A 24,436-nucleotide genomic window follows, 5' to 3' on the forward strand; every position below is an offset into this window, starting at 1 on the left:
GTAACCCAGCAAAAACCAAGAACCCTAGGGGATTTACCTAATATATCGAAGCAAACACAGAGAGTCAGCCAGAATGGGGAAACAAAGAAACATGTCCGAAATAAAAGAACAGAAGAAACCTCCACAACTGGAACCAAATGAAACAGAGGTAACCAACCTATCAGAGACAGAGTTCAGAACACTGATGATAAGAACGTTTAAGGAGCTTAGTGATGACATAAAGAAGGACAGAGAAATCATGATGAACAACCAGTTAGAAAAAAAAGAATACAATAACTGAAATAAAGAACATACTTGAAGGAATTACCAGCAGGTTAAATGAGGCAGAGGATCAAATCAGCGACTTAGAAAACAAGTTAGCAGAGATCACCCAAATGGAACAACAAAAAGAAAAAAGAATGGAAAACAATGAAAATGGTTTAAGAGACCTCTGGGATAACATCAAGCGCAACAACATGCGCATCATAGGAAGTGACGTTGTGCCATGGGATAATGGCGCCTTTGAATGCTTGGGTGACATATGTGCTTATTCATGACCCTTTCACTATATTTGGTTACTTTTTTCTCTGCATTTAAGAGCTATCTAATTTGAAGACGAAGGGACCAGTGCTCTGAGGAGTGTTTCCAACATGGTCACTCTGGTCTTCTCTAACTTAAGCATGTTCTCTGAGTAAGTCAGAAGTTCTTCACTGATACAGCTGCACTGAGAACACCTCCCCATTCCTGGTTGCATGTTTTCTGAACAGATTTATTGCACCAGAAGCAAATGGCAAGAGGAAACATACTTTGATTCTGTGTATTGCCATGATTGAATGTTCTTTGGAAAGAAGCTAGTCTGATAAGTATTCATGGGTAGGTAGGTTGACAGCACTGGGACAAGTTTCATGAGTAAAAAAGAGGAATTTTTTATGATTGCATTTGGATGCCAGAAAATCGTGAACTGAATAAGCACGCTTCCTATAGAAAGTAGGTAATAGTCACTTCCTCTTCTATGCTGCAAAACTGGAAAAATAATCCAAAACATAGCTAATTAAATTTGTAGTCAGGAGTTTTAGTGGAAACTGTTACGAAGCCACCAGCACAATCTCTCCTAGGAAGTATTTTACTCTCGAAATGGAAAGAAAAGGTGAGTATTGCCCAAGGCTATGGAATTGAGGAACTGATAAATTACATAAACTGTGGACCACGCAGACACCAAAGTCAAGTCTAATTTTGCTATGGAACATAAACTTTTGACTGAAAGGTATTTTATTCTCATCTATTTCATTCTCAATATAATATACATTCACAATTAGCAAGCACACCTATTCAAAAGTACCCTCATTTGTCTAATACAATTTTTTAGCAACAAAAATTTGATGCCATCAAAATTCAAATAAATTTGAAGTTTGGGTGAGTCACTGACCTTCTTGAACAGGTTTCATCAGAAGCAAAAAGGGAGAAAAAAGATGACAGTGGTATGGTCTAGCTCTAAAATACTATAATATTGAACCAGGGGACAAAAATGTTAAGGTTCTGTTGAATTGACTCCAAGTCTGTCCTTACATTATAAAATATAAGACCATCTGACCATGGCTTAGCTTAAAACTGAACTGCCATCACCTAGTAGAGGGTTTTGGTGAAACTGATACATTAGGTTTTCTGTTAATTATACCACTGGGCAGATGGCTTCAGACTGGTAACTTTTGCAATGGTGCCAATGTAAAGATAAGCAGAGAGTTGAACAATTACCTGGTTAGTTTTTGGGATTGCAGAGAGCTTTTTTCTCTGCCTGGAAGCCTTCCCTCTCTCTTATCTCTTGGCAGACCCCTATATATCATGGAAGTCAACTTAAGGACATGCACCATTATGTTATATGCTTGCCCTTTTCTCCACTGTGCTATGTAAACTCTAATGGACATTTTTGTACATTATGTGTTGTACGTATCAAAGCTGAAGATGGCTGTTGGATGCTGTGGCAGCATGCATCACTACCACCATCCCTTCCTAACAGCAATAGCTGCCAGATTTTGTTTAGGGACTCATAAGGTCACGGGGAGGCTGTGTTTATCCTGTTGCAGCTTCAGAATGGGGCTGGTGATTCAGTTTTATCATCATGGGAAGCCAGACCATTCAAAGTGAATTTTAGGGAGCATTCTCTGGTTCTCTTTCTAGCTGGATATGATTAAGAAAACAAGTTGCTCAGGAGCCAATGACAACCATCCTGGAACAATGAGGGCAATCAATCTTAGGATGCAGATAATACCAAGACAGGCACAGTCACAAAACCCCCATAAAAACCTAAACCAAAACAAAACAAAACAAATTTCTTGACAACCTTGCGAGCCACAGGATTCAGTTTCTTGAAAGCAGCTTCACTGCTATACTTTTAGGTTCCAGTCAACAATACATTCCTTTTATTGAGCAAGTTGATTTGAGTCATGGTTTCTGTTACTTGCAATAGAAAGCAACTTTACCTGCTCCTGCTATGGCACAGCAGGAATCACACTGTGTTAAAATTGTGGGCTCATGTGGCCATTTCTCTTGGATGATAAATGACTTGAAGTTTAGGATTGTGATTTTTCATGGTTGTAATCTCTGCACCTAGCAGAACATCTGGCACTAGTCTATGTTTAATGAATTATTAATAATAGACAAGTAAACTTGTAATATAAAATAAAGCAAGCTAATCTGGATTATTCAGACCAAAAAAAAAAAATCTCTGCAAAAAAATGTATTTTGCATGCTGTTATTATTTGACTTGACTCTTCCTACAGAGTTAGATATCTACAACGTACTCGTAACCATTTCCTACTCTAACTCAATTCCCTAAAAATGTTTCTTCTAATTAGATAAATAATGCATGTTCATTACAAAATTCAAAAAGATACATAAAATAGAAAATAAAAAATCAACAGGATTACCACCACCCAAGGCATATACTATTAAGAGTTTTCAATGTAGAGGTTAAATAATCAATTTTTTTTTTTTTTTTAATCTCTCTGTACTATTCCTACTACCACAGCTGCTAGGCAAAATAAATGCCTTAGTCATCACAGAGTTATCAGTTTAACTGCTCTATTTTCAGATTGGGTGAACATTTAATGTAGACATACTATGTGCTGAGTATTTACTGTGTCAGATGCTTTCACGTGGATCAGGGAATAATTATTTACTGAGATATGAGTTATCTCATTTATAATATATCTTCCCAATAGCCTTGCTTTATAGCTAAAGAAAGCAATGTTGTAAATTTGGTGGTAGGGAATATTTCCCAAGATGCATTCTGCCTCTTCATCTAGAAAATACTTTAGGAAGAGTAACAAAAACAAAAGCAAAAATCACTCTGTTAATTGCATAGCGTCTTTCACTGCATTTAAAAAATAAAAAACCCAAGACTCCTCCAAACCTCAAGATTCTTAATAATTGCAGAGATTTTGCTACCTGGAACTCGTGGGTGTTAGTTGGTGTCTTTGTCTCCAATAAACAGAAGACTAAAAGAGTCCATTGAGAGAATGAGGCACTGGACAGAAGACGGGGCTCCAATAATGATGGCAGGCCACATAAAACCATTCTTTGCCATCTGTTTTTCATAGCAGCCTGTATGGCAGAATTCCATTTTGATCCTTCAGGCAGCCTTCCATTAGTCCCTGGCACTAAGGGTTTCAACAGCAATTTAAAACTAAAGATTAGGAAAAGGCACCTGAAGTTAACAATGGTCTCTCTGAGCAACTAACCGTATGTTCAAAGGGCATAATAAACAAATGACAAAGAGTTTTAATCCGGCTGACCCTAAAATCACCCATGTCAGTCTATGCCTCTGTACTGGAAGAAAGGCCAGTCACTAGTTTTGATGACTCTTGCTGTTATCAATTCCAAAATGGAACTTAAAAAGCTTTTAGTCTGAGATCTTCATAGCTTTGACCACTTTCTTGTTCAAAAGATTTCTTTTGGCTTAATGGCAACAAGGTCAAAGCGAAAACAAACTAAAAGCCCTATGAAACCAATCCACTGGAATTTTAGCTTTGCTACTCTGAAATACAAGTAAATATTCTTCAATGCAGCGTAGGGCTATCCCTAATATTTTGGGGGCTCAGGGCAACAACGCAAGTGAAGACCCCAGACCTGGCCCAGTTCCTCCCGTCTTCCGTTTTTCCTTCCTGAAATGCAAAAGGCCTTTCATGCAGATGTGTGGACATCCCAACTCACAAGTCTAAGCTGTGATCAACAAAATCTGACCCTTTGGACTCACCATTTACCCCCATGCAAATAGTGGCCTCTCAGTTTCCCCTCACACAGCGGGGAACACTATGCAGCTCTTGGAAGTAGGCTCAGGGTTGTTCGGGGAAGAAACTCTGGGGACCTATTTATCCTGAATGTGGTCTAGAGAGCAAGATCCAAATGCACCCATCCTATTGGCCCACACTAAAGCCAGAGGCACAGAGAAAGGGTGGCCATGTCAAAGGACAGTACTCATTCAAGGTCACTTTTAGATTTTATCTTGAATTTAGCAGATTTATTATCTTTTAAAATTTCACATCTTTTAATACTTAATTTTATACTTTGGTGAAAATTAAAAAGATGGCTCAGGAAACTGTGATCTTGATTGGCATAGATAAAAAATGAGAGCAAAGGAAATCTCTAACTTCATTTACTTAAACTCTGATAGCAGTTAAATATGGAGGGAGAAGAATCAAAGCAAATATAGGGCCAACATCCCAAAATGGAATTATGTAGAACTGGGCAAATCCTATTGGATAATCCCATCATGGTGGTTAGTGTAGATTTTGGAATCAGGCACGTGTAAGTTCAAATTCTAGAGCTGATGTATGCCATTTGAATTAGTATTTAAATAAATGTTCTGTAATCCAGTTTCCTCATTTCATAATGGGAATCAAAATAGAACCTACTCAGTAGGCTTGTGATGAGCATAAAATGAGAAAGTGTATGTAAAAACATTCAGTATATTACCTTGGATGCAATTAAGTGATATTTACTATACTCAGGTACTTTTATGCAATCAGTATCAGGCTTGAACTTATGGCCAAATCATTGTTTAGCAAATAACTTAGAAAGCTATGACATACTATTTGTTATCAGTTTATTTTCATGCTCCCCATTTAAAATTCAGTTTATTCTTTGAATAATTATGTAAGGACTTGGAATGCCATTCTAAGAATTAGTTGAAAGTGAACTGAAAGGTAATAATTCTGTCTTTAGTAGGTTTCTAAAATAAAAACAAAAAATTACCTAGCTGTAAAAAATATATCTTGCTAACAAGAAAAATTTGTATAATCTTTCTATTTACATATTGTGCATATTTCTTTCAAAACTAAAATCAGAATGAGTTAATGTATTTTACAAAATTTGACTTATAACAATAATGAGCATCTTTTAGTAGGTCCCCTTCGTGCCAAACAGTGTACTTCTTGCTATACACACATCATTTATCTGGTGTCATCTTCCTAACCTTGCCCTCCCCCATTTTACAGGTAAGGAGAGTGAGGTATAGACCAGGGTAACACAAAGCCCCCGCCCTTTCCATTTGAACACTGCTGGAGTCAAGTCTCTGAACAGCTGCCTTAAACCTCTTCCCAGTCTGCCCTCCCCAACCTCTGCCAAAGAAATTGTGTCACAGGCAAAGGCTTGTAATCCCTTGGCTTTTAATCCTTTTTTCGAGACTCGTTTGTGTGTGTGTGTGTGTATGTGTGTGTGTGCATGCTCTTTCAGAAGGAGCTTGTCGCCGTTCCTATTTGTCTTGCTGCTGTAAATTTACTTGAGAATAACTCAAGCTAAATTTTCTTTTCTTGCTATAAATAGAGTTATTTTCGGTGGGTGGAGAAAATGGAAAAACCACCACCAAATGAGAAGAAATTCAGTGTACTGAGATTTGGTACATTGGTTTATTTCTCCATACAACTACTCTGAATCAAAAACCAGATACTGCAGCAAAATAAACCATGGGTTCCGGCATGCAATTTTTTAAAATGTGAAACAATGAAAACCAAGGTATAGTACATTTCAAAGGTACTTTACAACTCTATTGTTCTTGGCGTTAAGATGTAATAACACTTTTAGGAACTTTCAGCTTTGTGTCCTGAGCTTTACAAAGCCTCATGGGCTGGCAGGACCATCAAACCGTAGATGTTCATTTATACCTGCATTGATTTGCTAAATTTCCTACTTTAATCAGCCTTGTTGTAGCCCAAAGGCTTTGAGCTGTACAAAAAGACATTTTACAGACCCCTTGTGTGGCAGCCCTAGTAGAATAGAAACCAAGTCTCAGGTTACACACCCCTAAGTGCCAACCACAATATATCACTCCTCTGCTCTTTAAGCAGAACTTATTCAGGGAAATGGAAAATATGGAAAAGCTATTTATGGACAAAAAAAAAGTATGCCTGGAAAATGTGCTCCCGGAAACAGATATATTCCATATTCCCAGTTTGCCAAGTTTTGGAGCAATCAGAAAGTATGCTAGAAAAGGAGAAATAACTTTATTGGAAGTGTCGTGGTACCGATGACCAAAGGTATTTATCAGGAAAAAGCAAAGAGCAAGCTAAGTCCCTGGTAAAAAAAAAAAAACGTATGCAAGTTTTTTTTTTTTAATCAACAGAGATGCTAAAATGAGTTGCTTTTCTTGCAGATAAAAAGAAATGCTCTTTATATCTGACATGCTCTTGTCAGATGTACAGCTAAAGAGAAAGTGCAGTTATGTACAAGGTAAACGCTTTGGGCAGTCAGTTATGGCTTCAGAAGCTAGTAGCTCCTTGCCAGCGAAATAAAGCAAATGTCAACAAGCCAGACACACTTGAAACATTCAACAAAATGCCTTGCTATCCTTTTCCATATATAATATGCCATATGACACCACAGTTAAATCTGCTACTGCAAAAAAATAGTACATCAAGCTGTTGGTTTCCATGAGATCTGGACATAGGCAAAACAACACAGAAGAAAGGAGTCCGGGAAGGTACAGCTTTTGCTTTTTCCTTCTGATGAGGAAATGACTTCCTACAGCTAGCTGACCAGGAGTTAGCGCTCTCCCTACCTGGAACCAGGACTTGGAATGAGGACTTGGAACACACTCAAATGAGGATCAAAATGCAGCCTCAGGTAATTATTGATGGAAATAAGCAACTAGAGAAAGCAGTCACAAGTTACACAAATGCAAGAGTCATGCCTTCTGCATTTGTCTGTCCTGTGCGTTGGTTGTATAGCTCTTTCCATAATGATCCTGTCTTTTCTTTCACTCTCTCTCCCACATCAACAGGCATGCCAAACGCAAATCTCCTCCGAGTCTGATCCCATCCAGGCAAAACTCAAGGACTACCACCATACCGAGTTTCGCAATAATCTCCACAAAGACAATTATGCACAGCCCCTCGGTTCTGTTCACACAAAAGATTGCAATTTGAATCTTGCCTTGCACAGGTTCAGCTCTGTTGGAGCTGGTTACCAGGCAAACTGTCTGTTTTCAGAATTACCGAACGCTGGGGAGGGTAAGCTGGGGGTGGGGATGGACAAACCATCCTGTACATACCTCCTTTTGGCAGCTCAGAAAAACAATTTCGTGACAAAGAGACTTGTTTTCTTTTCAAAGCTCACCCAACAAACAAAACTGACAGAATGAAACCTGAGAAACTTTAGCAACCAAAGAAAGCAGCCTTCCAAGGATCAAGGTGAATAATTCATTTGTGGGGTTTTTTTTCATCTTTCAAGCTATTTTGCTCATTAAAAGGAATTGTGGAATTTGTCGGAAGCCCAAACACTAACACACACTTCTGACAGCAAGTGCACATTCTGAGCTACACATTCGTTTGCCAAGCACATTCAAGAACAACGATTAGCTGCAAAGCCAGGGAACTTACCGAGCGCAAAATTATTGGAACAAAGCAGGGAGGAGGCAGGAGGCACCACAGACAGCTTCTCCGTCTCCTTGGTGCCAGGTTCTCCTGTCTGCCGTCCGGTTCACACTTGCCTTTATAACTAAGACTCCGACAGAACTCACTAGCGAAACCTGATGAATTATAAAACAGCCCCTCCTAGACTCTCATATTTTACATCACAGGGGGTGACCATGTAGCATCCTCACTCCCTGGATACATATATTTCCTTGTAACTCATCGTGATAAATATATCAGCCTTAGAAGCAGATACAGTAATTGGTGTTTGGGATGTATCAGCATTAACCAATGAGATGCTTTCCCACCACAATACTGTACCCCCACCCTCCTCTTGTGTTCCCCCACACCTTGTTAAGGTGGATCCACCCAACCCAGTGGGGGGCAGGAAAAGATGGCAAAATGTGGAGGAAAGCCCCTGCATCTCAAATGCACACATAACGAGGTGTAGTACTCGGGGTTAACTCTCATAATAGTCCTGTAAAGCTCAGCCCTCATATTTGCATAGCATGTCACAGTGTACCAAACACTTTCACTCTCCCCGAGCCTCTTAGCAACCAGGAGAGATAGCAATAATGCTATAGTATAAACGAGCCTCCAGAGCTCAGAGAAGAGAAGTGACTTTGTCCAGTGCACAGAAATTGAAGGATGCGAGGAGCCCTAGAGATGGGGTCATTCAACTTGATCACTGTGTAGACACAGGAAGAGAGATTAACTTGCGCAGGTCACACGGTTTCCAAGTGTGATTTGAGCTTGAACCCAAACCCAGGTCTTCCAATGTCAAGAGCATTGTCTTTCTATCCTTTGTGCTACCCCTGGAGCATGGAAGCCCTGAAAATGGGAGGACATGCAGGAATCCAACATAATATCACTGACTGACAAACAATCAGCAACAGGCAGGCTGCATGGAAAAAGAGCAGTGCCTGAGCTTTTTGCTTCCTTTCTTACAAGGTCAGTGTAATCTCCTTAGGTCCATTGGCTAGCAACACTAGAAAACCTGTCTTCAATCACAATAGCTACTATCAAGGACTTCTTATGTACCAGGCAATGTTCTAGGTGCTTAGACTCATTTAACCTTCAAAACATCCCTAGGAGGTAGGTATTCTCACGACAACATATTGCAGATGAAGAAACTGCGATTCAGAGAGGTTAACAAACCCAAGCAGGATCGCAGCTGCTATGTGGCAGGGCTGGAAGCAGCTCCTAGCAAACTGGGGACAGAGTCCACTCTCCTAAACATATCGTCTCACCCCAAGCAGTATTTCACACCAACTGTCAGAGGCAGATGAGCCATGCGAGCAGATTTATTTACGATGGCCTTCAGTTGAAACTGCAGAAAGATCAGAGGTCGTGAACCACATACTTGTGTGTAAGCCCTGGCTTTGTCACTCCGCACTCAGCTCCCTGGAATGGCTCCCCTGTCACTTAGAATTTGCCCCTTCACTGCAGTCAGCATTCTGCCCACGTGTCTCCTCAGAGAACTCCTGACATGCCATAGAGAACAGCCTCTTCCATTCCTTCATTATATTCTACTCTATTATTGGACTTTTCCTTTACAGTACTTGTCTCGACTTAAATTTATATTATATACTTGTTGATTTCACTAACTTTTGCTTCCCCCCACTAGAATGTAAGCTCCATGAGGCGAGGGGTCTTCTCTATTTTGTCCATTGTTGAATCTCCAACACTAGGGCAGGGACTGCCCACGTCGTAGATATTTAAAATATTTATTAAATGAATGTGTTCTAAGTCCGAGCTTTACTATGTCTTCATTATATATCCTTGTATTAATTGCTTACTGTCCCTAAATCTAAAATGCCACAATTAAAAATTTTCTGAAAAACAACAAACAACCCTCACGTTGTTCTGGTACGTTACAATGTATTCGGCCTTTCCTGTAACAACCTGGATCAAACAACTCTATGAGATTGGTCAGTGGTATGGGTTAACTTGTGTCCTGCCCGCTTCCCTCCCCCCACCAAAAAAACTCATATGTTGAAGTCCTAACCTCCAACACCTCAGAATGTGACCTTATTTTGAAATAGGACTAGATGTTAATTAAGTTGTAGATGTTAATTATGTTAAGACGAGGTCTCACTTAGGGTGGGTCCCTAATCCAATAGGATTGGTGTCCTTATAAAAGGGGAAATGTGGACATGCATGCACACTGGGAGAACGCCTTGTGGAGACTGGAGTTACGCTACCACAGGCCAAGGAACCAGCAGCCGGGAGACAGGCCTGAAACAGATCATATTCTCTAGTGCCTTCAGCGGGGGTATGGCCCTGATGACACTTAGATTTCAGATGTCTGAGCTCCAAAATTATGGGACAATACATTTCTGTTGTGCTAAGCCACCTAGTTTGCGGTATTTTATTACAACAACCCTAGGATATTAATACAGTCAAATACTATCCTCATCTGACACATGAGAAAATTGCAGCTCAGAAAAGTTGAGTAATAATTAGCCCCAGGTTTCACAGCTAGGAATTAGTAGGGCCCAGATTTAAACCATGATGGGTGTGACTTCAAGGGCCCCCCATAGCAGCAGCAGTGTCTCCTACAGGCCGGTCCCTGACCCGTGTGGGTCAAGAGCAGGATAAGAAATGCAGGATGTAGTGATTTTTCATCAAGCTAAAATGGCCTTCTTTCATTATAACATTATGTCCCTTCTACTGTTTTCTGGTTTTTTTCCCCTATTATTTTTGCTACGAAGTTGTCTTTTTATTTCTGAAATGATAGTGAGAATACATAGTGTTTTTTCGGTCTTGTTTTTGTTTTGGTTTTTTAACAACCTTCATTTTATTGGCAAGATAAAAACTTGGCAATTCTATTGGCCTATAAAATTGTTCTGAAATGTTTCTGGTCTATGAAATGTAAAAGTCCTCGAACACTGTTCTAATGTTCTACACTTTCAGCAAACAAGAAAGTTCTTCGCACGTAGCCATGCTTGGTAGTGGGAAAAAGAATACTTTTTTTTCAATCAGCTGAAAACGTCCCTCCCTGCTCATGTATAAAATTCCTGTGCTAATGTCACAATCTCTCATTTTATTACCAGTAAATTAATCTGCTGTAATCCCAGGTAACAAATTTATATAACTCAATTTAACAATATCCATTCATAACTGAATTTAACAAAATTCAGAATTTTTCTTAGTTTTGCCCCGCTCCTCCTTCCCTCTTTCTTAGTGAAGATTTTCTGTTTCAGTAAAACTCTTGACGTGTTTTTGACTTGCTCTATTTCCTTTTGGGTTCAGGACCTGTGGGTTAGTGCAAACGACTGAGGATAAACCTCTGTTAAGCACCTATAGAATATTGCAAAGGCTCTCAGTAAATGCTAGTTTCCTTCCAAGAAAGTGCTACAGCTTTATGTGTCTAGGAGGCAAATGGCTTTAGGACCCAAGGAGATTCAGAGCAACTGGATGACTGGCAAGATCAGCCAACCTGAAGTGTTAATGAACTTCATCCTTTTGCTGAGCATTCAGTGAACCATAAGACAGTTTATAGAAATTGTGGGAGTCAATTTTTTATGAATTCATGCTTATGAATATGTTTGGGCTTATATATGTGCTCCCACATAAACATATAGACAGACAGATATTGATAAATCACATGTATCATTAATATTAATTTGCTTGGTGTGAGTACATGCACCCTCTCCCGTTCTTAGAAACACGGAAGGAAAACGCCTTCATACAAATAATGTTTTCCCATTATCTGGTCCCCCATGTATATCCACCAATTCATTTTATCCAGGGGAACCTTAGTAAAAGCAAACTTCAACCTATCTATTTACCAAAGTTATCTCAGACTCCAAATCAATGAAGGAGAAATTCCTTCATTCCATGAGTATTTATGGAGAACCTATTATGTCCCAAACACTGCATTATTATGTTGGATGCCAGAAGGACAGTACAATCAAGGTCAGATTTCCCGACCTCTAAGTGTCTCTGGGTCCAGGCAGTAACAAGCAGATAATAGAGAACTACATAGCTGCATAGCACATTTCATAAGAACTTTCAGTAAGGTGCTACAGATGCTAAGAGGAAGAGCCAACCTGGTCCTGAGGAGATGAAGTCAAGAAGTCTTCTTGGAGGAGGTGATATCTAAGCTGAGTCTGGATGGATGACTAGGAGATAGCCAATTAAGAAGGAGCTATCCAATCAGACTGAGAGCATGTGATGTACAAAGGTCTAGAGGGGAAGGAGTGGATCTCCAGGGGAGTGGATTTTTATCCATTTATCACTTAATAATCGAAATACATGTGACAGAAAAAAGGGTAACTTCAGAGTTGAGGAATACCAGAGAATAATCATTCCGTTTTCATGAACTTCTTCAAAATAATAAAGGCTGAAAAGGAAAATGTTATACTTTATAGTTAGACAATCCTGATTCATTCAAGCTGACCCTCACAAGTTGCTTAACTTCTCTTAATTGAACCTCTGTTCCTTGTCTATAAAATGGAGATACTTATCTCATACAGCTATTATGTTATTATGAAACGAAAAATGTAAAATATTTTGCTGCCTGCCTGTCACAAAATAGACACCAGAATAAATGTTAATTCATGTCCTAAAAACGCTTGTGTCATTGTGAACAAGAACCTACATCCATCCCTCATACCAACTCTTGTTTCCCATTGGGATACTTTTAGTTGTTTTCCTCCTAGACCATCTGTTCCAAAACTTTGATTGCTGACATTATCATTCTAAAAAAATTTGAGTGTACACCCCCATTACCTAATACTTTCATATTTATAAATTGTAGAAAGTACAACCATCCGTAGTACTATGGCACAGTATGTACCTTATAAAACCTATAAGAAAACAGAAATTTAAAGGCTGAGATGAAAAATTAACATAGTGAAGAGAAGGGCTGTCATCTTGCATACTTTTGGGATACATACAGCCACTTTGGAGAACACTAAGAGAGAAAAGACCCAATATCATTTATGCATGGGGCACCTAGCAGTGCAGACCAAGTACTAAATTAGGTATGTCTAGGAATTAAAGCAGTGACACTAGAATATTAGGAAACAAACAAACAAACAAACAAACAAACAAACAAACTGGGTGATCTACTAATGTCACTACCTGTTCAAACCGGCTTTTATAGTTTTAATTTTAATATGTAGTTTAATAACAATAAAAGTTTAATATAGTAGAAATGTTAAGCAACCAAATGGAACTGCCTCCTTTCCAAATATCCATGGCAAGTAGAGAGTTAACACATTTCTTTTTTTAAAGGGTTAATAGTAATAATGAGCAGTGATAAAGGGCAGATGCTATGCTTATCATGGTATACGTACTTTCTTACTTGGTCCTTAGAATAATCAGGGCACCACTGCATCTCTCTAGAAGATATCAAACATATTTTGGTGTATGCTGGGGGCCTGTAAACCATGGCCTGCCGGTCAAATTTGTTTTTGTATACTCCATCAGCTAAGAATGGTTTTCACATTTTAATTGGTTTAAAAAAACCAAAGGATGAATAAGGCGTTGTGGCATGTGAAAATTACATAACAGTCCAATTTCAGTGCCCATAAGAAAAGTTTTATTGAAACATAGCCATGCTCATTCATTTATGTATTAGCTGTGCCTGCTTTAACATGACAACAGCAGAGTTGATTAGTTACAGTAGAGAGTTGGTTAGTTGTAATAGAGACCATATGGCCCATATAACTTAAAATATTACTTATCGGGTCCTTTACATGTTTACAATATGCTGACTCCTACTGTGTGCAAATGGGGTCCCCTGGAATTATGCGGGTTGCAGCTTGCACGGTTGTCATTGTCCAGGCAACAATCCTATATGGCAATGAAGGCTTGGTAAGATTAAGTCACTTGTCATGTGATTAGGAAATGACACAACCACAGACTTTTAGAACACAATTTTAAGGCTGGAATATGCCCTTAATCCCACCTAGAGTGCAGGCCCCTTTTCTCTGATGATCTCTTCTGGCTATATGACTTAGGCAGCCACTGCCAGTATAACTTGCCCACTGCTCCCACGGTCTTCTCTGTGCTCTCATGCCCAGATTTTAATATTGTTATGGTTAAGGTCAGGGGAGAGTGGGGGACGGATCAATGGAACAAAAGCACAATTCACTCCTTCATAAACCACCTCCTTGAGCCTCTCAATGCGCACTTGGCCACTGAGTTTGAGGCTTCGCCGTCTCTGGCTGAGCTGAAAGTGATGAAAAGGACATGTGAGGGAACTCTGGAAACCTCATTACTGGCTCTTTGCCTACAGAAACTCAGCCAGCTTATCATCTTTCCCAAGGAACTTCAAACTTACACTGGCTCAGCTGCTTCTTTCCAGGTACCTATAGCACGCTGCTCTGTCCAGCTGAGATCAGAAGTTGAGAGGCCAGAGTCTGCATATGCTTTTCCATCCGGGAGACTATGTCCCTTTTTTCTAACCCTCACTGTACCTACTACTCCTGGTGTCTCAGCCACTCCTGGATTGTAATGTGGATGCTGTACAATGACAGCAACTCACGATGACAGTATCCCGGAGGCCCGGATCCATTAACATAATTTCTGTGGCTGCCCCATTACAGCCCGAATTTCGCTTCTGAACAAGAACAACTAACCCTGGCAAAACATCAACTATGTAAAGTTGTAAGAACAGCATTCACATAAGTTAATCTCACTGAATCCTCCCAGCACACAGAGATTCATTATTCCCATTTGATAGATAAAGACACTAAGACTCAAGAGGAAGGAAGCAGCATGTACTTTGTTCGTACCTGGTGAGTGGTAGGTCTGGGCTTCACACCTCCAGCTCTGACCTTTAAGTGCCTGTCACTTCAATAAAGAAGCCCCCGAAAGGAAGTTCTTTTGCCATGATATTCAGTAAGGAGCAAGAAAAGAATCACCCCTTCGATTCTCCCCCCACATGGTGGCACGATCTTTATAAATGGGACACAGCACAGTATTATGGAGTTCAATGATGGGCGGGGTTTAAATGTAGTAGCAAATCACTTAAGCAACCTGATCCCTCTGTAAATCTGTGAAATGGGAATAACCACTTGCCTACCTTGTAGGGTCGTTGTGAGGATTACATAAAAGAATGCGAGTGTTCCATATGTATGAAGTGTTCAGAATAGAGAGTTGATTGGTGGAGGCCTATGGGTGGGGAAGGGAGATTGGGAGGAAATGGGGAGTGACTGCGAATGGGTGTGAGCTTTCTTTTTGTGATGACGAACATGTTCTAAAATTAATTATGGTGATGGTTACAAAACTCTGTGAAAATACTGAAAAACATTGAATTGTATACTTTTAATGGGTGAATAATATAGTATATGCATTTCAAAATAACGCAGATAAAGTACTTAGCACAATGCTTGGCACAAAGTAAATGCTTTAGAAATGTTAATTTAGTCATTATTGTTTTGAGGCAGAGACTGGCTGATTCATCAAACCCATTTCCTCATTTCCTGGAGCACAAACCTAGACTCCACCCCAAAAGTTAGGTGTAGCTAGGGTTTCTGGGCAGGAACTCCTGCCCATTCTCAGGAATTTTTTTTGCTTTGCCGTTCCAGAATCTCTTGAAAAGTTCCTCGGGAAATCAGGAAAATCGGCTCCTTGAACCCAGATGGTTGGTAGTATCGGCCGTCACTTTGTGGAAACAATTCATCTTGGAGAACAGAAAACAGTTTGTATCTTCGGATTCAGGAAAGCAAAAAATATTCCTGAGAAGGGCGGGAATTCCCGCCCGGAAACCCAAGGTGTGGCCATCTGTCTGAGTTCTGGCCACGGGAATATAAGTCCAATGAAATGGACTGGGCCTGGCCCGTAAAAACACTCCCCTTGCAAGCCTCATGTCTCTTCCTTTTCCACCAGCTTGATGCCAACGAATCCTTTGAACTTGGAAGCCACAAGTTGAAGATGGAGGAGCCACAGCAAGGAAATAATACTGGAAACTCTGCCCAGAGAAGAGTTAAAAACAAGTTTTGGACTTCATGAGAAAGAAAATAAACTTCTATTATTTTTAAATCATTACTCATTTTGAGATTTGATTGTAACAAGCTCTACAGTGTTTTCCTGAAAATAAGACCTAACCGGAAAATAAGCCCCAGAATGATTTTTCAGGAGGATATCCCCTGAACATAAGCCCTAATGCGTCTTTTGGAGCAAAACTTAACATAAGACCTGGTGTTATTTTCGGGGAAACACAGTAGTATTAGTATAACTAATATATTAACGTTTAACTCTTCCAAATTGTCTGAAATAAATTGACTGTGGATTAGCTGACCACGCTGGGTCTGGGGTCCGGATGGCATACGGGAAAGGTTGTCCGGCAAATATAAACATTCCTTTAATACTGTTAAATAGTCATTGGGAGAGGGTATATGGTTACTAATTCGCTTTCCCAACTTGGGGAAGCTGAGTCCTTGTTCTGCCCTCCAGTCCTTTCAGGAAGGACAGGGGGCAACATGCCAGTCGACTCTGAGCAGCAGTAGGGGGTGGAGAGAATCCAGGCAGCTCTGCGCTTGCAGCTCTGCACCTCTCTCCTGCTTTCCTTCCCAAAGGACGCGTACCCTACCTATCACCTTCTCCTTTGCAAAAGGGAAAACAATACAAATCAAAGCTCTGACCCAATCAGATGATGTGCCATCCTTACTCAGTGCTTTCTAGAGCAGCAGTATCCTTCATTCTCTAAGTGTGGGAGGCAAAGAAAGCTAGCTATTAGCTTTCCTGGTGAATAACGACAAAATATTTGATTGTTATTGTCTCTCCTTTGAAAGACTCACTGTCAAAAAGAAAAGCTCTGAGTCACGCTTTAGGAAAGGTGAACAGAGGATAAGCAATCACAACAAAAAGGTGGCAGAGTGGAGAGGGACCACCCCTGGGGCGAGGGGTCTCAGGTTTAGGAGTCCTTTCCCTCCATCAGGTGCGACTAACAATGCTTTGGCCATCTTTGTCACAGGGGATGCTGTGAGGACAAGTGCTCGTGTAAAATAAAAGTGAACTCAGGTCTTATAAAAATAGCTAATGACTCCCAAGTACTTACTGTGAAGTCCTTCTACATAGCTTATTTAATCTTCTCAACAAGACTAACAAGCTTATTACATAAGTATTCTTACTAGCCCCACTTATGACATAAGGAAACTGAGCCTCAGAGAGGTTAAACAAAAGCTGCAGAGCTGGGATTTTAACTGGCACCTGATAGATGCCCAAACCCCCATCTCTAACCACCACACCCTTCTTGACTCTGAACAAATGGAATGTGTTACCGAGCTGAACGGCTCTTCCACTGGAGAACCCAGGGTACCCAAAGCCGAGATGCCTCTCACGGGGCACTGCATAGGCAGAGCATGCTACAAGCCGCTCTCATGCAGGCATATGAAGTGCCAGAGATAATACTGAAACAGATAAGGAAAGGGAAGAGCAAAGGCCATTGTTCTAGGCTTCAGAGAGGAGTCTGCATAAACCTGAGTCATAAAGTCATTCACATAGATTGTCAGTATCAGATCATTTCAGGTAGAAATGTGAACTTCCAGCCAGGAAGCAAGTCTTCTTGCTGAAAACAGCTGCCCTCCCCAACAGCACAGACTCATAAAGCAAGAAACAAGAATCTGGATTTCTCTCTGCTGCTTGTGTGTTTGCCAGACAGTTTCTTTTTTCCTTCAACCTCACTGTCCGTTTGTTCCTCTTATTTCTTCTTATGCTGTATTTAAACCAGATGGAACAGTAGCATTGGGAAGCTAGTTCTGAAGCCCAGGGGACAGGCATCATAATAAACAAATGAACGATTCAACAATTGGTAAATCGGGCGGGAATGAGTTTAACAACTGAGCTGGAAAAATAGCCGAAAATCTACTCCCTGATGTAAGATCTGAATGCCACCCAAGTTCTTTTCATCTAACAAGTAACCACATTGACTTCTCTCAGTAAATCAGTGGCTAGAGAGAGAAGCAGTGTGAGGGCAGTTACAAAGGGCTCCACAGAAATAGCCAGTGGTCCTCTTATTGCTTTGCCTTACCAATATGCGGATGGCTACATTATCCCATGGTGGCTGTGAAATATTCGTTCACCATCTATAAAAGCAAGACATGTTCAAGTGCTGCTTTTCTTTAAATATATTCTCCTTCCTTCAGGTCTTACATAATTCAACTATCATCCCATGTGAGGCTTAATTTAAAGGAAAACATAAGTTGAGATAATTCACTGTGAAGGGTTATAGAAGTTATATTTATTCCAGAAAGTCAGCAGCTGTGTAACGGAGTGTCTATTATATGCCTGACTTCCTGCCAGGTTCCAGGACACAAATATTGACAAGACGTAGCCCCTGTCCTTAAGGAGTCACTGCCTCCTCAGAGAGAGAAGGATTCAAAAACTAAGTGAGAGAAATATTATAGGTACTAGGGTAGAGGAAGTGCATGAAGTGTTTAGTGACCAGCTCTAATGAGGGAGGGAGTATGTGTGGGGAGGGCAGAGGACAGAGATTAAGGTTCAGTAAGAGAGACTCCTGTCTGTCTACCTAGACCCTAGAAGCTGCTGTCTACCAAGGAGACAGATTGAGATGAGGGTCTTGTAGACACTGAACCTAGCTGGGAAATAAGCTCTGAGGGAGAGAAATGAGAGGCAGGCCTGGGGGTCACGGGCTGGATCCTTTGCTGCCCTGTGGGTGATACAAAGGAGTATGGACCTTATCCCACATGTGGTGGAAACATCTAACGGACTGTAAAAAAATAATGATTTGCACATTTCAAGGTCACCATGGCAACCATGTGGAGGATGGTCTAGAGATGTTGAGGCTGGCAGCAGAGCAAACAGTTGGGAGACAAGTGCTGCAGTCCATGTAGGAGGGATAGTCTAATCTCAGGTGCCATCAGTGGAGGTGTAAAGAAAGGGAAAGAGGGCAGATGTTAAGAAGGCAGAACTCTGGGCTGGAGGTAATGGAATCTGGATTCTAGTCCAAGCTCTGCTACCATCTCTCTATGTGCCCTTAGATGAGTCCTTCCTTTGCTGAACCCTGTTTCCTAACTTGTCAGGTGAAAGAGAAACATTGTGTGGCTGTCTGAGAAGGCACATTTATTCATGTGTTTGGTTATTATTCATTCATGGGCAAGTCAGTCAGGAAAGACACTCATCGTTGACTCATCCTTTTGGAGGTCTTGCTATGAAAAAGCAAAATGGTAGCACAGAGAACTCAACCAAAGGAAAGATGAGACTTGAAGTCCATAGGCCTTTGCTGATCACACATTAGGTGCAGAATATGCAACACAATCTACTATAGCTAATGGAAACCGAAATGGCCAATAATGTAGTTTCTGCTCTCTGTGAGGCAAATGAAATAGCCTGTGATTAATTTCATTCAATTGATGCTGCCTGAATGCCTATGTGCAGAGTATTATGTCTACCAGAGTAAGAAAACAGAGGGATAAGGCATGGTCCCTAATATGAAGGAGCTCACAGTCACAAATGAAGAAGTGCCATTCTTATTAGAAAGTTGCTAAGCACTGTGGGAGCCCAGAGACAAGAGAATTTGTACCAAGTCCTTCTTTGCTCTTTTTCACAGCAAACAGTACTAGGAATGCCCTTTTCTGTAACCCAAGACTAACAATGGTTCCCTTCATGAAAGCAGAGGAAGCAAGAAGTCATTCATTATGCTTTAAAGAAAGAAGATCTTCCCATGCGTGAGGCTCTATATTAGGTGTTCCATATCGGAGCAACAAGACTTGCTCTTCGCCCTCAAAGAAATTACAAGTTCATAACATTTTGTATCGTGGGAGGAGGAAGCAAAAAAATTGGGTCCTACACTTTCTACCAAGCAATTCAAAGTGCCTTGGACAGCGCCTTGCATATAGTTGGTGCTCAATAAATGTTTAGCAAAGTGAACATTATCACGTTTGTTACTTAAGGAAACAAAATGAATTTGACTCTAAAATAATAATACATGTTTGATATTTAATTATCCAAAGAATTCACTTAGGAGAAATCACTTTTATGCAAGAAGTCATTAGTAATTAGTCAAACCACAGTCAACTGGCTTGTTGTAATACTAATTCAAACAAGGTTTCTAAGCCGCAGATCTACTGGAAAGTCTTGGGAAGCAGATGGCATCTAATTTGCCTTAGGAGACTTTGATGGACCATCCTTGGCTCTTGAAGCCAGGGTGAGTTCAGTTTTTGGAGCTCTCCATACTACTAAATTGACTCCTTACAACTTAAATAAAGCAAGTGGTTTCTAAATGTCTAATCTGGAAAGACCACACTTTGGGAATAGTCTTGCTTAGAAATAACAGAGTATGAAAGAGGAATTCCTCTAGTTGCCTGAGAAGTGCTGACTTGACAAAAGAGATAACATATGTAAGAAGCTTTGAAAAAAAAAATGTAAAGGTTCTAACAATGCCAGTGGAATTAAAAAAAAAAAAACAACATGCACCATCTTGTGATATTTTGTCCTGAACAAAGACATCCAGAGCACTGAGATCCAGCTGGTAAGAACTATAACATGTAATTTTAAATCTTTGACCAGTAAGAAATGATTCTAAAGGACTTGTGACAGGCTTGGCTCAGGGACTCTGCCCCCTGTTACAGGTGTGGAGGTGGCCACCACATTGCCTACCACTGGGGAGAGGAAGCTATGGTAAAACACAGGGGGGTCACAGGCTGGCTTGAGTTGACCTCTGACCTCTGCCATTTAACTTCTGGCCTCTGCCACTTAACCTCACTTAAGCCTCAGTCTCCACCTGCAAATGAAAATGCTAATGCCTCTTTCATAGGGTTGCTTTGGGGAATACATGAGATAATAGATGTAAACAGCTTCTTATAGTGCCTGGCGTATAATAAGTATGGTGACTATTAATATTATAATTAGGATTACTGAAAGGGAAATGTTCTTCCTAAAACTGGCTAAAAAGCTTATTCCGAACACTCCTGAGACTGAAAGAAATATGGATGATGAATTTGAAGAAATGGGAGTGGGTGTTTCATTTTAATATAATTGTAATGTACTGCAGAACATAGCAGAATCTTGTGCCAATCACAAAACCTTTCTCATAGTAAGATTATTTGTGAGTGAACCTGGACTGTATGTACAGTGTCTTATCAGCTATGTACCTTAATATGCCATTTGATAACATGGGTATCTATTTAAAAACTGGTATACATATGCAATGTAATATTACTCGACCACAAAAAAGAATGAAGTCTCACCATTTGTGACAACATGGATGGACCTAGAGCATATTACGCTAAGAGAAATAAGTCAGACAGAGAAAGATAAATACCACATGATTTCACTTATATGTGGCATCTAAAAAACAAAACAAATAAACAAAACAGAAACCTAGATACAGAGAACTAATGATTTATAGACAGGAAGGGGGTTGGGGGCTGGGTGAAAAAGGTGAAGGGATTAAGAAGTACAAATTGGTAGTTACAAAAGAGTTACAGGATGTAGAGTACAGCATAGAGAACATAGTCAATAATATTATCATAACTACATATGGTACCAGGTAGATACCAGACTTATCGGGGGGATTACTTGGTAAATTCTATAAATGTCTAACCACTATGCTGTATACCTGAAACTAATATAATATTGAATGTCAAGTATAATTGAAAAAAAATAATTAAAACCTGATATAATACAAAGAACACTACCCTGGAAGGATATTGATTTGAATTTCACCGGTCACTTAATGACTAAATGAGCTCTGGCAAAACAAAAACTTTGCAGAGCCTCAGTTTCCACAACTATAAAATAAGGATAATAATTGTACTTATCGTTTGCATGATTTTGAAAGAATTACAAGAGGTCATTGTCATCATCATCATCATCTTTACTGAGTTTTGCTATGTGCCAAGTTCTGGCAGCCTTTAATAAATTATTTCACCCTCCCACATCCTATGTTGCCTTCCAGAAGTATGTGTGTAAAGTCAGGGTCTGCAGTCAAGAGTTCAGGACCAGCCAGCTGCGATCGGTAGAGTTGACAGGCAGCGGGCTCTGATAAATGATGTCCCAAAATATCAGTAGCTCTTGCTGCTTTTGTGACAGCTGGGTCTTTGACAGGTGGACAATGGGATGCACACCGAAGTCTAGTAGGGCAGGGAAGAGGTTCTGAATATACACAAACATCAGAAACTTTGTGACCTGTGGTCAAACCTTAAGTTTCTAAGGCTTATCACAAATAACTACTCCCAAGGATATCTAGAGCAAACATCTACAGGGTCACAACAAAGGCAGATGTGCATGCGGGACAGGACTTCAAATATGTCAAATGAGTTGAAAAGGATGGAGAAGAGAAAACAAAGCACATCGAACTGCTCTGCAGGAAGCAAGACCCATGAGACTCAGACCTGGGCCTTAGGGAGGAGGAATGAAAGGAAGCAGAGATAAGGGGCTGCTGAACTGAGGGTCCGGGGTGGGGGCGGAGGGGGTCTGTGGCCTTTATTTATTTGTCAGATGATCTTCAGATTTGGGATCCCTGGGGTTAGAGGTAGGTGGCATGGGGGAATTCGCTTTCTCTTGAGTATAAGCAAGTTATTTAACCTTCTGGGCCCTGGTTTCATCTTTAAAATTGTAATAATAAAATTATTGCACAGTTTACTTTGAGCTTCTATGTACTTGTAGAAAAGAATGGAGAAGCTTTCTGTGTACTGGCATAGAAAGATCGTGAATAAGTGAAAAAAGAATAGTGCAGAAGAGATTGTATAGGATACTCTCTTTGGTATGGAAGAAAGAGGGTAAAAGAAAAAAAATATATGTATATGTATATACTTGCAAAGGAAATTACAGAAAGATGTACAAAAAAACTAAAAATAATGGTTAGCTATGGAAGATGGACGGAGACAGGAGAGTCGAAAAAAACTTTTCAATAAATACCTTATACAAATCAAATATAAAAATTCTTTTAAATAATAAAATGAGGATACCAGTTAGTGCCTACCTCATAAGATTGTTTTGAAGAGTAAATGAAACAATGTATTTAAAGAGTTCATTAGCATGGGGCCTGACACACAGCAAGCATTAAATACACATTAGCAGGGATTATTACCTCTTATTGAGAAAGAGAGTGGGAAGGAGCCCTTCCTTGGCATCTACTTTCGGTTCAAGGGCCAAAGAGAGCTGGAGACTGGCTGCTGGGATTCTCTTATTGAGGCTTAAAGAACAGAAACACCATGCCATCCTAGTTTCCCCCTCAGTCATCCAACCCTATTCCTGGGGATTTAGGGCAAAAAGCCCATTCAGAAACAAAGATGGAGCTTGTACCAAGAAGTTGAACACAGTGGACTACAGGGTATTGAAAGGTAGAGAGCTGCAACTCCAACACAGACTAGATCTGCCCCTAATGCCAAGAGTTAGAAATGATTTAAAAACAGGCATGCTTCAGAACCAAACATGAGAAAAGATGAACAGATGCCAATGAAATGTCACTTTCTTTCATGTGTTGCTAAAAAAGATTTCAGTGTCCTTAAAGCATACATCTCAATGGATTAATTGGAAATGCCACCATGGAATGAAAATAATAAAAGTAAAACCTGTCTCTGAATAGAAACTTTTATACAGTCACAAAATTTAATAATCTATATATTTTTTTGCTCCATCTGCACTGAAAAAGAAGACTTAATAATCAGACACAAAAGGTAGGAAATCACAATGAATCATGAGTATTCAGATATTGTAACCCAAACAATTGTTCTGCTATGTCTGTTTTACTTCGGGTTATGCTAAGTGGCTGACAAAATAAAGACTAATTCTTAGTTCCTTTAGAATTAAAGCATTTGGAACACAGAAAAATACAATTTTAGGCCCTTGTTGGGGAAATAGCACAAAACAGAATATCTTGGTTTTGTTAGATGTGTCTTCTAAGTAGTTTCTACAAAAGAAGCCAGCAGGCAGGGGTCTGGGTGACAGTGATGAGGCACCCTTTGTGTAGCTGCCATAGTGTTAGCTATGGTGGTTAAGAATTCCAGCTCAGAAAGTAGACAGATTTGAGCACAAATCCTAAGTCTATCAATCATTAGTTGAGTAATTTTTAGGCAAGTGATTTAACCTTGCTGAACTCCAATTTTATCATCAGTAAAATAAGGATAAAAATAACTGCTACCTTATAGGGATGTTGAGGGATCAAAAGAGATCATGTATTTGAGAAGCTTAGCATGGTGACTGGGAAATAGTAGAAGTTCAGTAAATGTTAGCACTTATCATCATCATCTATCTTTTCATTCATTTATCCACCCATCCACTAAACCATTGATCAGGGACCATTTCAGGTCAAGCTTTGGGTTAGGCAAAGCAAATCTAAGAATAAGACACAGTCCGTGTACACAGGAAGTTCTCCACCGAGCAAGGGGACGTGAACAACAGAAGGCAAGATGGCACTGGGGGTATTATGGGAGAAGTCAGCTCCAGGCATTCTGGTGCATAAAAAGGAAGTGCTACAAGGATGAGGAAGGGGCTTCTTAGAGGAACTGGTGCTGACATAGGGCTTAAAAAGTATACATACATACAAGGTATTTGGGACACAAGCAACAGGAAGTGCACAGACACTGTTAGGGAGGGGCAGGAAGAATGGTGGGAGCAGGTCCTAGGGAATG

The 24,436-nt window shown here is 40.1% G+C and overlaps 1 protein-coding gene across 27 annotated transcripts in view; it reads right to left on the minus strand.

Annotated features, from left to right (window-relative positions):
- Positions 1–24,436, minus strand: part of DLG2 (discs large MAGUK scaffold protein 2) — a 1,874,701-nt gene that overhangs the window by 197,501 nt on the left and 1,652,764 nt on the right. For 2 of the 27 annotated variants that reach the window (XM_033121686.1, XM_033121685.1), the window contains exon 1: positions 7,851–8,015. The exons of the other annotated variants lie outside the window; for them this stretch is intronic. The gene's annotated coding sequence lies outside the window, so the exon portion shown is untranslated. Of the gene's footprint in view, positions 1–7,850; positions 8,016–24,436 lie in introns of those variants that run through there. 27 annotated transcript variants of the gene reach the window in all.

The sequence above is a fragment of the Rhinolophus ferrumequinum genome, chromosome 11 (genome assembly GCF_004115265.2).
Source record: "Rhinolophus ferrumequinum isolate MPI-CBG mRhiFer1 chromosome 11, mRhiFer1_v1.p, whole genome shotgun sequence".
Lineage (NCBI taxonomy): Eukaryota > Metazoa > Chordata > Mammalia > Chiroptera > Rhinolophidae > Rhinolophus > Rhinolophus ferrumequinum.